At 37.7% G+C, this 15,408-nt stretch overlaps 1 long non-coding RNA gene across 1 annotated transcript; it reads left to right on the top strand.

Annotated features, from left to right (window-relative positions):
* Nucleotides 1-308: 308 nt before the first annotated feature.
* LOC124301846 (uncharacterized) lies at nucleotides 309-1,428 on the top strand. Its single transcript, XR_006907567.1, has 4 exons — nucleotides 309-529; nucleotides 596-703; nucleotides 872-1,076; nucleotides 1,342-1,428. It is a non-coding gene; the product is annotated as an uncharacterized LOC124301846 (long non-coding RNA).
* The last annotated feature ends 13,980 nt before the right edge of the window (nucleotides 1,429-15,408 follow it).

Consider the following 15,408-nt stretch of genomic DNA (forward strand, 5'->3'; position numbering starts at 1 on the left):
ATCGTCATTAAATTAAATAACATGTTCTGGATCTTGTGGCTTTGGGAAGCTCGAGTAGCCTTTAGCACGCATTCTGGTTTTATTCGACTTTCGCAGTAGGGATGTTTTCGTATTTGTCCAAAACAAGGAAAGGTACCTGGTATGCATGATATTGCACCTCACAGCAATAACTTTGCTAATATAGTTTTATTTGGATTTTCCAGAGCCGTATACCTCGTGCCACACATTCTCTCTGGAAGCATGAACGTTACGGTTGGCTCTACGCAAACAGAGCAATAGGGGAACTTTTACCGCCATGACAAGTCTCACGCACTCTGGCACAACCAGAGACAGTACATGCCTATGCGATAGCAGTTTGGTATCTTCAACAATGCGTGTGACATGGATCAAAATCGCAAGGGGAGAAAAGAAATAGCATCTCACACTTCAAGGTTACGACTGTTAAGTGCGCGGTGAAGAGTCCGGATACCCTGATATCTGGATTGATATGTTCTCGTTTCAGTTGAACTTTGTCTGCGTCAAGAACGACGTAAGTTTAATCAAATTCTTCAATTGGAACGTACGAACAAAAATTTTTATCATCCCACTGTCGCAGAACGGCAACGTTATTAGGTAACTCGTAAACTGAAGACTATATCTGCAGTCTAATGCTGACCATCGAAGGGCCTAGCTGCTTAAGTCGGGAATCGGCAGGAAAGATGAGGTGCGTATTTCTTGTCTGAAATGTAGAAACTAAAATCATCATACTTCATGTCATATCATACATGGTATTGAGATTCGGAACCAGAGTTTGGATGTTCGAATGTTCGGATGTTTAGAAAGTGACGTAACCCAAAATTTTTTTTTTCTTGACGTCATCGATCTAAATCAGCTAGCCGAATTCCTCAGTCTGGAAACAACCGTTCAGTAGAGCAGACGTACGAGAATCGCGCTCCGCAAATTTCGAGTACCTGGTTGTCTATCTCCTGGATCCTACGTTCCGGGGCCACTTTCTAGTGAAACTTGACTTCCAGGGCAAGCGCTTCGTGGTTCCTGCGCTCGAAGTCCGCTACCTGGTGGACAAGGATTTCTGCACAGTGAGTATAACATTTTTATAATATTTAATGGCAATTGAAATTATATTTTATCAAAAAATTTTTAAACTTGTCATGTTGACAATAAATTATTTCAATTTATTTTTCGCACAAGCCCAAATTCAGTAGCTATCAATACGCTAGTGAAATTTTCTAGAATTTATTATAATTTTCTCATAATCTTTTTGGTAAAATGTGTCGATCAAAAAATTATATTAATCCATACACAGTATTTTAGACGTGATCTAATACTGAATAAATTTATTAGTATTCGAAGTATAACCCAAGGTGGTTATCAGTGGTTGTTGGTGGTGGTTATAGGTGGTTGGAGGTGGTCGTAGGTGGACGAGGAGGACGAGGATTTGTGGTCGGTGAATTTAACATTTTTATAATATTTGATGGCAATTGTAATTATATTTCATCTGAAAGTTTTTTACACTTGTCATGTATACAATAAATTATTTCAATTCATTATTCGCTCGAGCAGAAATTCAGTAGCTACAAATGAGCTAATAAAATTTATTATATCATTGATTAATTAACTATATTAATCCTCACGTAATATTTTTGATATGTTCTGATACTGAAAATATTTATTGTTATTTCAGGTACAACCCGAGGTGGTTATCGGTGGTTGTTCGAGGTGGTTAGCGATTGTTGGAGGTGGTTGGGGGTGGACGAGGAGGAGGACGAACTGAACTGAGTCTCAAAGCCCTGTTGACATAAAAGCAGCTATTCGATAGAAATTATAGTTTATAGTTTACACAGCCCATTGCATGATATTTCATTATAAATACATATGTTTCAATGTATTTAGGAATGATTTATAAAATATACGATAAAATTGATGCCCCGGATCATCGCCGACTTTAACTTTTGAAATGTCCTACCATTTTCGAACACCTCCTACCTCCCCCTGCCACCTCCGACCATCAATGGCCACTTTCGACCACCCCCTATCACCTTTTGCCAGCGCCGACCACCTCCTAACATTTCCGAACACCTCCGACCATCCTATTTAGCTATATTACCAGATTAGCTACGATATGAAAAGAGAAGAATTATTCATTTCGAAATGGAATTCTATTCGACGCGCGCTCGATGTATTCCATAACATTAGTATTCATAATTATTCCAACAACTTTTCATTTGCTCTCTCGATCTTGAATTTTCATAGGCATAGAATCAAAACGTTGTTTTAGCTGGTCGCAAGTGAAGTATCTGCGTTGGGTGGAGGAGCAGAATTGTTTTTCGAAAAGTATTCGGATGGAAAAAAATTCAGAGTAACTGTAATACATCACGGATGCGTTAATTTTGAACGAGATGAAACGGATACTTCGTATATGAGACAGTATTTAACGCTGCGTAGTGATTTAAAGACCTAGAAAGGTAATAGGGAAAGAAAGAACGACGCTTCTTGACATTTCGAGTTTATTTTAACACACATTTGAAAGATACGAGCGAAATTTTTCATCATCCAACTGTCGCAGAACGGCAGCGTTATTAGCCGACCCGTTCACTGAAGAATATATCTTGAGTCAACGGCTGACCATCGAAGGGCCTGGCCGCTTGAGTCTGGAATCGGCGGGAGAGATGAAGTGTGTATTTCTTGTATGAAATGTGAAAGCTAAAATCATTATACATCATATCATATCATCATACCTCATACATCATACATCATACATCATACATCATACATCATCATACCTAGTATTACAGTTCGAAACCAAAGTTTGAATTTTCGGATGTTCGGAAAGTGACGTCACCAATCTAAAATCGGCTAGCCGAGTTCCTCAGTCTGGTAACAACCGCGCAGTAGAGCGGACGGTTGAGAGTCGCGCTCCGCAAATTTCGAGTACCGGGTTCTCAACCTCCCGGATCCCGCGCTTCGGGTCCGCTACGTATTTCGAGTACCGGGTTCTCAACCTCCCGGATCCCGCGCTTCGGGTCCGCTACGTATTTCGAGTACCGGGTTCTCAACCTCCCGGATCCCGCGCTTCGGGTCCGCTACGCGGTGAAACTCGACTTCCAGGATAAGCGCTCCGTGGTTCCTGGTTCATGTTTACAATAAATTATTTCAATTCGTTTTTCGCGCAACTCCAAATTCGGTAGCTGTCAGTCCGCTAATAAAATTTCTCGACTTCCAGGATATGCGCTCCGTGGTTCCTGGTTCATGTTTACAATAAATTATTTCAATTCGTTTTTCGCGCAACTCCAAATTCGGTAGCTGTCAGTCCGCTAATAAAATTCCTCGACTTCCAGGATAAGGTTGCTGGGTGAGTAAAACACTTTTATAATATTTGATGGCAATTGTAATTATATTTCATCTGAAATATTACAAACTTGTCACGTTCACAATAAATTATTTCAATTCATTTTTCGTGCAAGCACATATTTAGTAGCTATGGATAATCTTATACAATTTATTATATTATTATTTAATTAATTGATATTCTTATAATATTTGATAGCAAATATAATTATATTTCATCTGAAATATTACAAACTTGTCACCTTTACAATAAATTATTTCAATTCATTTTTCGTGCAAGCACATATTTAGTAGCTATGGAAAATCTTATACAATTTATTATATTATTATTTAATTAATTGATATTCTTATAATATTTGATAGCAAATATAATTATATTTCATCTGAAATATTACAAACTTGTCACCTTTACAATAAATTATTTCAATTCATTTTTCGTGCAAACACATATTTAATAGCTATGGATAATCTTATACAATTTATTATATTATTATTCAATTAATTAATATTCTTATAATATTTGATGGCAATTGTAATTATATTTCATCTGAAATATTACAAACTTGTCACCTTTACAATAAATTATTTCAATTCATTTTTCGTGCAAGCACAAATTCAGTAGCTACGAATAAGCTGATACAATTTATTATATTCTCAATTAATTATTTGATCAATTACTCAATTATATCAATCCTTACACAATATTTTCGATGTGTTCTTATACTGAAAATATTTATTACTATTCAAGGTATAACCTGAGGTGGTTGAAGGTGGTCGGAGGTGGACGAGGAGGATGACGAGGAGGACGAGGATTTGTGCTGGGTGAGTAAAACACTTTTATAATATTTGATGGCAATTGTAATTATATTTCATCTGAAATATTACAAACTTGTCACGTTTACAATAAATTATTTCAATTCATTCTTCGTGCAAGCACATATTCAGTAGCTATGAATAATCTTGTACAATTTATTATATTATTAATTAATTCATTAATTACATTAATCCTTACACAATATTTTTGATGTGTTCCTATACTAAAAATATTCATTACTATTCCAGGTATTACCCGAAGTGGTCGGAGGTGGACGAGGAGGAGGACGAGCTGGACGAGGAGGAGGACCAGGTGGACGAGGAGGAGGACGAGGTGGAGGAGGTGGGGTGGGTCGTGGGAGAGGACCTCTCCTCAGAGGAGGGGAGGGGGAGGGGCAGGGAAGGGGGACGGGAAGGGAAGGGAAGGGAAGGGAAGGGCACGGAAGGGAAGGGGAGGGAGGCGGGAGGGGAGGGGGGGCGGCGGGGAGGGAGGGAGGGTGGGCGGGTGGGTGGGAGGGAGGGAGGGAGAGAGTGGAGGACGGATGTTAATGCGAACTCCTTAGAGCTAATTGAGCAGTACACCCCCCCCCCCCCCCCCCCCCCCCTCGCCCGCCCGCCCTCCATCCCTCCCGCCCTCCCCCCCCCCCCTCCCGCCTCCCTCCCCTTCCCTTCCCTTCCCTTCCCTTCCCTGCCCTTCCCTTCCCTTCCCTGCCCCTCCCCCTCCCCTCCTCTGAGGAGAGGAGAGGTCCTCTCCCACGACCCACCCCGCCTCCTCCTCGTCCACCTCGTCGCCCTCCTCGTCCACCTCGACCTCCTCCTCGTCCACCTCCGACCACCTCGGGTAATACCTGGAATAGTAATGAATATTTTTAGTATAGGAACACATCAAAAATATTGTGTGTGGATTAATCTAATTAATCAATTAATTAATAATATAATAAATTGTACAAGATTATTCATAGCTACTGAATATGTGCTTGCACGAAAAATGAATTGAAATAATTTATTGTAAACGTGACAAGTTTGTAATATTTCAGATGAAATATAATTACAATTGCCATCAAATATTATAATAATATTAATTAATTAATATAATAATAAATTGTATAAGATTATTCATAGCTACTGAATATGTGCTTGCACGAAAAATGAATTGAAATAATTTATTGTAAACGTGACAAGTTTTGTAATATTTCAGATGAAATGTAATTACAATTGCCATCAAATATTATAATAATATTAATTAATTAATATAATAATAAATTGTATAAGATTATTCATAGCTACTGAATATGTGCTTGCACGAAAAATGAATTGAAATAATTTATTGTAAACGTGACAAGTTTTGTAATATTTCAGATGAAATGTAATTACAATTGCCATCAAATATTATAAAAGTGTTTTACTCACCCAGCACAAATCCTCGTCCTCCTCGTCCTCCTCCTCGTCCACCTCCGACCACCTTCAACCACCTCAGGTTATACCTTGAATAGTAATAAATATTTTCAGTATAAGAACACATCGAAAATATTGTGTAAGGATTAATATAATTGAGTAATTGATCAAATAATTAATTAAGAATATGATAAATTGTATCAGCTTATTCGTAGCTACTGAATTTGTGCTTGCACGAAAAATGAATTGAAATAATTTATTGTAAAGGTGACAAGTTTGTAATATTTCAAATGAAATATAATTACAATTGCCATCAAATATTATAAGAATATTAATTAATTGAATAATAATATAATAAATTGTATAAGATTATCAATAGCTATTAAATATGTGTTTGCACGAAAAATGAATTGAAATAATTTATTGTAAAGGTGACAAGTTTGTAATATTTCAGATGAAATATAATTACAATTGCCATCAAATATTATAAAAGTGTTTTACTCACCCAGCAACCTTATCCTGGAAGTCGAGGAATTTTATTAGCGGACTGACAGCTACCGAATTTGGAGTTGCGCGAAAAACGAATTGAAATAATTTATTGTAAACATGAACCAGGAACCACGGAGCGCTTATCCTGGAAGTCGAGAAATTTTATTAGCGGACTGACAGCTACCGAATTTGGAGTTGCGCGAAAAACGAATTGAAATAATTTATTGTAAACATGAACCAGGAACCACGGAGCGCTTATCCTGGAAGTCGAGAAATTTTATTAGCGGACTGACAGCTACCGAATTTGGAGTTGCGCGAAAAACGAATTGAAATAATTTATTGTAAACATGAACCAGGAACCACGGAGCGCTTATCCTGGAAGTCGAGAAATTTTATTAGCGGACTGACAGCTACCGAATTTGGAGTTGCGCGAAAAACGAATTGAAATAATTTATTGTAAACATGAACCAGGAACCACGGAGCGCTTATCCTGGAAGTCGAGAAATTTTATTAGCGGACTGACAGCTACCGAATTTGGAGTTGCGCGAAAAACGAATTGAAATAATTTATTGTAAACATGAACCAGGAACCACGGAGCGCTTATCCTGGAAGTCGAGAAATTTTATTAGCGGACTGACAGCTACCGAATTTGGAGTTGCGCGAAAAACGAATTGAAATAATTTATTGTAAACATGAACCAGGAACCACGGAGCGCTTATCCTGGAAGTCGAGAAATTTTATTAGCGGACTGACAGCTACCGAATTTGGAGTTGCGCGAAAAACGAATTGAAATAATTTATTGTAAACATGAACCAGGAACCACGGAGCGCTTATCCTGGAAGTCGAGAAATTTTATTAGCGGACTGACAGCTACCGAATTTGGAGTTGCGCGAAAAACGAATTGAAATAATTTATTGTAAACATGAACCAGGAACCACGGAGCGCTTATCCTGGAAGTCGAGAAATTTTATTAGCGGACTGACAGCTACCGAATTTGGAGTTGCGCGAAAAACGAATTGAAATAATTTATTGTAAACATGAACCAGGAACCACGGAGCGCTTATCCTGGAAGTCGAGAAATTTTATTAGCGGACTGACAGCTACCGAATTTGGAGTTGCGCGAAAAACGAATTGAAATAATTTATTGTAAACATGAACCAGGAACCACGGAGCGCTTATCCTGGAAGTCGAGAAATTTTATTAGCGGACTGACAGCTACCGAATTTGGAGTTGCGCGAAAAACGAATTGAAATAATTTATTGTAAACATGAACCAGGAACCACGGAGCGCTTATCCTGGAAGTCGAGAAATTTTATTAGCGGACTGACAGCTACCGAATTTGGAGTTGCGCGAAAAACGAATTGAAATAATTTATTGTAAACATGAACCAGGAACCACGGAGCGCTTATTCTGGAAGTCGAGAAATTTTATTAGCGGACTGACAGCTACCGAATTTGGAGTTGCGCGAAAAACGAATTGAAATAATTTATTGTAAACATGAACCAGGAACCACGGAGCGCTTATCCTGGAAGTCGAGAAATTTTATTAGCGGACTGACAGCTACCGAATTTGGAGTTGCGCGAAAAACGAATTGAAATAATTTATTGTAAACATGAACCAGGAACCACGGAGCGCTTATCCTGGAAGTCGAGAAATTTTATTAGCGGACTGACAGCTACCGAATTTGGAGTTGCGCGAAAAACGAATTGAAATAATTTATTGTAAACATGAACCAGGAACCACGGAGCGCTTATCCTGGAAGTCGAGAAATTTTATTAGCGGACTGACAGCTACCGAATTTGGAGTTGCGCGAAAAACGAATTGAAATAATTTATTGTAAACATGAACCAGGAACCACGGAGCGCTTATCCTGGAAGTCGAGAAATTTTATTAGCGGACTGACAGCTACCGAATTTGGAGTTGCGCGAAAAACGAATTGAAATAATTTATTGTAAACATGAACCAGGAACCACGGAGCGCTTATCCTGGAAGTCGAGAAATTTTATTAGCGGACTGACAGCTACCGAATTTGGAGTTGCGCGAAAAACGAATTGAAATAATTTATTGTAAACATGAACCAGGAACCACGGAGCGCTTATCCTGGAAGTCGAGAAATTTTATTAGCGGACTGACAGCTACCGAATTTGGAGTTGCGCGAAAAACGAATTGAAATAATTTATTGTAAACATGAACCAGGAACCACGGAGCGCTTATCCTGGAAGTCGAGAAATTTTATTAGCGGACTGACAGCTACCGAATTTGGAGTTGCGCGAAAAACGAATTGAAATAATTTATTGTAAACATGAACCAGGAACCACGGAGCGCTTATCCTGGAAGTCGAGAAATTTTATTAGCGGACTGACAGCTACCGAATTTGGAGTTGCGCGAAAAACGAATTGAAATAATTTATTGTAAACATGAACCAGGAACCACGGAGCGCTTATCCTGGAAGTCGAGAAATTTTATTAGCGGACTGACAGCTACCGAATTTGGAGTTGCGCGAAAAACGAATTGAAATAATTTATTGTAAACATGAACCAGGAACCACGGAGCGCTTATCCTGGAAGTCGAGAAATTTTATTAGCGGACTGACAGCTACCGAATTTGGAGTTGCGCGAAAAACGAATTGAAATAATTTATTGTAAACATGAACCAGGAACCACGGAGCGCATATCCTGGAAGTCGAGAAATTTTATTAGCGGACTGACAGCTACCGAATTTGGAGTTGCGCGAAAAACGAATTGAAATAATTTATTGTAAACATGAACCAGGAACCACGGAGCGCATATCCTGGAAGTCGAGAAATTTTATTAGCGGACTGACAGCTACCGAATTTGGAGTTGCGCGAAAAACGAATTGAAATAATTTATTGTAAACATGAACCAGGAACCACGGAGCGCTTATCCTGGAAGTCGAGTTTCACCGCGTAGCGGACCCGAAGCGCGGGATCCGGGAGGTTGAGAACCCGGTACTCGAAATTTGCGGAGCGCGACTCTCAACCGTCCGCTCTACTGCGCGGTTGTTACCAGACTGAGGAACTCGGCTAGCCGATTTTAGATTGGTGACGTCACTTTCCGAACATCCGAAAATTCAAACTTTGGTTTCGAACTGTAATACTAGGTATGATGATGTATGATGTATGATGTATGATGTATGATGTATGAGGTATGATGATATGATATGATGTATAATGATTTTAGCTTTCACATTTCATACAAGAAATACACACTTCATCTCTCCCGCCGATTCCAGACTCAAGCGGCCAGGCCCTTCGATGGTCAGCCGTTGACTCAAGATATATTCTTCAGTGAACGGGTCGGCTAATAACGCTGCCGTTCTGCGACAGTTGGATGATGAAAAATTTCGCTCGTATCTTTCAAATGTGTGTTAAAATAAACTCGAAATGTCAAGAAGCGTCGTTCTTTCTTTCCCTATTACCTTTCTAGGTCTTTAAATCACTACGCAGCGTTAAATACTGTCTCATATACGAAGTATCCGTTTCATCTCGTTCAAAATTAACGCATCCGTGATGTATTACAGTTACTCTGAATTTTTTTCCATCCGAATACTTTTCGAAAAACAATTCTGCTCCTCCACCCAACGCAGATACTTCACTTGCGACCAGCTAAAACAACGTTTTGATTCTATGCCTATGAAAATTCAAGATCGAGAGAGCAAATGAAAAGTTGTTGGAATAATTATGAATACTAATGTTATGGAATACATCGAGCGCGCGTCGAATAGAATTCCATTTCGAAATGAATAATTCTTCTCTTTTCATATCGTAGCTAATCTGGTAATATAGCTAAATAGGATGGTCGGAGGTGTTCGGAAATGTTAGGAGGTGGTCGGCGCTGGCAAAAGGTGATAGGGGGTGGTCGAAAGTGGCCATTGATGGTCGGAGGTGGCAGGGGGAGGTAGGAGGTGTTCGAAAATGGTAGGACATTTCAAAAGTTAAAGTCGGCGATGATCCGGGGCATCAATTTTATCGTATATTTTATAAATCATTCCTAAATACATTGAAACATATGTATTTATAATGAAATATCATGCAATGGGCTGTGTAAACTATAAACTATAATTTCTATCGAATAGCTGCTTTTATGTCAACAGGGCTTTGAGACTCAGTTCAGTTCGTCCTCCTCCTCGTCCACCCCCAACCACCTCCAACAATCGCTAACCACCTCGAACAACCACCGATAACCACCTCGGGTTGTACCTGAAATAACAATAAATATTTTCAGTATCAGAACATATCAAAAATATTACGTGAGGATTAATATTTAAAAAGTGCTGGAATAAATTTTTTCTGGCACTATTCGGACGCAATTTTGCGAGACGAATCGATTTAGCGCAGTCCCGATACGCTGCGAGCAGCGGATAAAAAGTTACAGCCAAAAAACCAGAACCTCAGATTTCGACATTTTTCAGCAGGTGCATTTTCCTTCGTAACTTCTTTCCTGTTGATCCCACGCTCCTTTCGCTGCGTTTTCTGTGTTCCTGGGGGTCCAATTAGTCAGGAAACGGTCGTTTAGATCGAATCTGAGACTAAAATTTTTCGGCTCCAAAAATGAAGAAAAAGTAAGGCTAACCCCTTTGCATTTTTGGCGAAAATTTTCGCGATTTTGGAAAGTGCTGGAATAAATTCTTTCATGCACTATTCCGACGTAATTTTGCGAGAGAAATCGATTGGGCGCAGTCCCAATACGCTGCTGTTACGTGGGTGTGAGAGTGTACTGAGCGGTGGTAGTTAATGATTAATTGAATAATCAAGCTCCCACGTAACGACAATGAATAAATATTAAAACTAAGAAAAGACCTACCTTTCGATAAGCCGGTTATTTGTAGGATCGTGTTGCTACAGTCCTGTACAGAATGAGTAAGAAATAAAAAAAAAGAAAAAAAAAATTTAAAAAAAATAACCCGGAAATAATGTTTTTAAAAGCTGACAAAGGTAATACGTCCGTTGCTATGTACAAAGACGAGTATAATAAAAAAATGAGACAACAGCTTTCTGACACCACTACGTATAGAGTTTCTAGATATGATTTGTGTAATTCCCTACAAAACAGGGTGAATAAGCTCAGCTTTAATTGGTTTACTTCTAAACTCATATCAAAAAATCTACATCGAAACATTTCCATGTACAATAGTGTCCCTCCACGTGCATATGGGCTTCCAAAAATCCATAAAGAGGATGTCCCCTTAAGGTTAATTGTCTCTTTTGTTAATAGCCCGACATATAACCTAGCCAAAACTATCAATTCATGGCTCACTACTAATATTAAACCTCCCATCTCGAGAGTTAAAGATAGTTTTTTATTAGTCGATAAAATTAAGACATTGATTATCCCGGACAATTACACGTTAATATCCTTAGATGTAATGTCTTTGTTTACGAATGTTCCTACTGTTCTCGCACTACGTGCAATTAACAATCGTTGGGCTACTCTAGAAAATAAAATCCCAATCCCTAGGATTGAACTAGAAAAAGCCTTAAAAATATGTTTTGACTCCGCAATTTTTAAATTTAATAACGAGACCTATGCACAACAATTTGGTTTACCTATGGGATCTCCCCTTTCCCCAATCTTGTCAGACCTCGTCATGGAAGACCTTGAAACCTCTTGCATAAACGATCTAGGTTTTAATTTGCCGTTCTACTTTCGATATGTGGATGATATTCTTACGGCCGTTCCAAATGAAAAAATACATCACATTCTTAATATTTTTAATGGGTATCATCCTAGAATACAGTTCACTATCGAAACAGAAGAGAACAATACCATCAGTTTCTTAGATGTTTTGTTGATTCACAGCAATAATAATATAAAGACAGATTGGTTTCACAAAAAAACTTGGTCACAAAGATACTTGAATTTCAACTCTCACCATCCTTTGTCCTACAAAATAGGCACCATCATCAGCCTTGTGGATAGAGCTATAAAACTTGCTAGTACAGAGTTCCAAGAAAAAAACTTGGTGCTCATATATAATGTACTAAGATCTAATGATTACCCTCATGGACTATTACAAAAACAAATCAATAAGAGACGCTCCTACATCAACAACATACTTGACCATAATATTGACTCTGCTCCTGTCGAAGACAACAATAGACCGGCTACTACATATATCCCCATTCCATATGTAACCGGCCTATTCGAGTCACTCAATCGTTTATTCGATAAATATAATGTGAAGTTTGTTGGTAGAAATTCAAAAGACCTGAAATTTGTTTTTGATACCGGTAAGGATAAGATCCCCATAGGCAAACGTTCAAATATAGTGTATAAAATACCTTGCAATGACTGTAATCAAGTCTACATAGGTCAAACGGGTCGACATCTCAACACCAGAATTAGGGAACACCAACGTAATATACATGAGACAGATGAAAGGCACACAGCTCTAACGAAACATAGGATTGATAAACAACACACTTTCAATTTTGACAACACAAACATCCTTTGTGAAGAACAAAATTATTACAGAAGATTGCTTTTAGAAATGTGCAACATTGTAGGTCATACCAATACGGTAAATCTCAGACAAGACGTTGAACATTTAAGCAATATTTACAAACCTCTAATCTCTGCCCACACAACAAATATTGTTTAACCTTAACTAATTTTTTTTATATTTTTTTATACATAAAAAAAATTATTATTTAGGTCCCATTTACAGTTCATTCTACATAACCTTTCGTACCAAATATTTATTGTTTTTTCTGTATAATGTTTATAATATGTTCACCTTCACTCTGGATTATTGTGTTTTCCCCCATCAGTCGTTATTCACCTGTTGACCCAATTGGTTCAACCAACAATATTTCGTTAGACATGTAGGATGTAATTATAAAGATCTTACCTCCACCTAATTGACACCTGTGAATTAATTTCATTGCTAATTGACTTTTTTCAATAACCTTTTAACACTATGACATATTGACTGTGAAAAAAACATAGTTCTTTAATCTTTTAAATAAATGACTTCCAACCTTTAACTCCTACAAAAAAACAACTGGAAGATTGACATTGTCTACCGTCACTAAAAAGAACACAGTTTCCGCCAATTGTTATTGTGAAATCGACTACATCTTATTACACCTACTTAACTCAAAAGGTAAATAACATCAAAAAACATCCTTATCATAATTATTCATAAGGTTCTTACTATCAACAATGTTTATTGTCTCTGAGAATGTTACTTCTGCAATATTTATGTCCGATTACTATTAGTACCATTGTTAATTTTTTTAAGTCCTATTTTCCTTTTGTTTGTTTTTTTGACAGTTTTTAAATAAATCGTTCTGAGGAGGGCCCATATCCGGGTCGAAACGTTAACTAAAATTACGTTTTCTTAATTGACCGATCACCAATAACATAATATAGTCCTGTACAGGTCTGTGAGGTTTTTTTAAAATGTTAAGTCAATTCTATAATAATGAAAATGGGGAAAAGGTCGTTCAAAATAAATGGTTCAACATGGTTTAACTGGTAAAAGATGAAGTTTATTTTTTTTTGATTTGGTGATCGAAATGTCCGGTAACAATCAATGGTGATAATTACATAAGAGCCGAAAGTAACAATTTATAAAGTGTTCGAGTTCATACAAATTGTGTGTTTTTCTATTTTAAAGGATATCATTATTTGGTACCAGTAACATCTACCTTGAACGATGGTTATAACTATCTGGTCGTGATTATTCGATATTGTATCTCTCTTTATAGCTTATCTTAAATCAATTATATATCCTATTATCAAGTCTTGTTGGTTAATTCTTGGAAACAATAAGTATGATTTAATTGGGGTAGTGAAGCTACCTACCAATTCTAGACTTGCTTCCAAACGAATATTACCGAAGTAAATTTTGATTATGAAGGTGAAACAAGAATTCGTTCAATTTCGAAGATTAATACTCGGATTGACTTATCTTTAGGTGAATCGGTCGACGAGATTGAGAGCCGTCGGATCGTGTCGGTCTGCGTCAGTAGAATTCTGGACCAGGGCCCCACCTCAAGTTCGGAAGAGTTGATGAATCGAACGATGTTGAACGTCGGTCACTTAGTCTTTGTAGATTTAGAATGATATCTTACTATCGAAAGCTATAGTTGAAAGTGTCAATTTGCTGATTTTGATATATGTTAAAAATGATTCCAAAGATTATTCATTAAAAATAATAGTGTAGTTATTATTATCAGCACTTAAAGTTACCTGATTCGGTTGAATCAGGGCCGAACTCAATTTAATTACGGAAAATGGAATGACATAAAAATGTCTATTCTCGAAATGATGAGATTTAGTAAAGCACAGAAAAGATGGTGTTGGGATTATGGATGTAGGTGTGATTAATTTTATCAAACAATTAAAGATTCATGATAGGAAGATTGTTACTTTATTCAAAATAGAGTATCGGAGGTATGTCTTGACAAACTGAAGGATCAGAGTGTACTCCTTGGAGCTATATTACTGTAGCTGTACTGTTAAAAATACATATTTAAGGGTCTATACTATGCTAAAAATTATACTTAGTTTTCATGACTCCGTTCGAGTACTCTTATCCTTACTTCTAGAAAACTATAAAAGCAATCGCTACAGGGTTGACAATGTGTTTACCAGATGTTGCAAGAAAATGAAAACTTTCACTTTTAAAATAAATAAAATGAAACTTAAATATGAGAAATATAATATCTCAAAAGAGAGAAACTTTTGTAGACGAACTCAATATTTCAACAGATGGAAACGTAGAAGATAGTGAGTCTTTTGCAGCTAACAGTATAACTGAACGCTTGAATTTGATGAATTAGCGCGAGACTTTAGGCCAATCACAACTAAGATTTTCCGAACGCTACTATTGCTCAAGAAGGGCTAATACGGGTTGACGTCCACGCACCTTGCGACTTGACAGACGAAAGACGCGGCTTCTTGGGCCCAAGGGTCCAAGGAGCTGCAGTTGTAATAAGTTACAACGGTAATTAGCCAGTGAGGTGCGAGGGCGACCTCCTGGCGCCCAAATCCACATGGTCAGCGTTACTTCATGCTCTTTGACGGTGTTCCGACGATTCTCAATCTCGTCGGTGACACATTAAAAATATGAACAAGAGATATTTACATACAATGTTCACAAATTCATTCATACATTCTAATAAGCAATCTATTTTAATTTGGTGTTTCCAAAGGTAGTGGTTTATCCTAGTTATTGGTTATAGTTTTAACTTAAAAGGAGGGATATTTCCAGGCTGAGCGCTACTGATGCTAATTCAGCAGTCTCCTATCTCAGTTCTTAGTACCAGTTAAATAGAAGAAAGTTGAACGTTATACTAGGGATCATTGTTGGTCTCTACGTGACTTCTGCCGGGAGGGG

Source organism: Neodiprion virginianus, chromosome 4 (genome assembly GCF_021901495.1).
Source record: "Neodiprion virginianus isolate iyNeoVirg1 chromosome 4, iyNeoVirg1.1, whole genome shotgun sequence".
Lineage (NCBI taxonomy): Eukaryota > Metazoa > Arthropoda > Insecta > Hymenoptera > Diprionidae > Neodiprion > Neodiprion virginianus.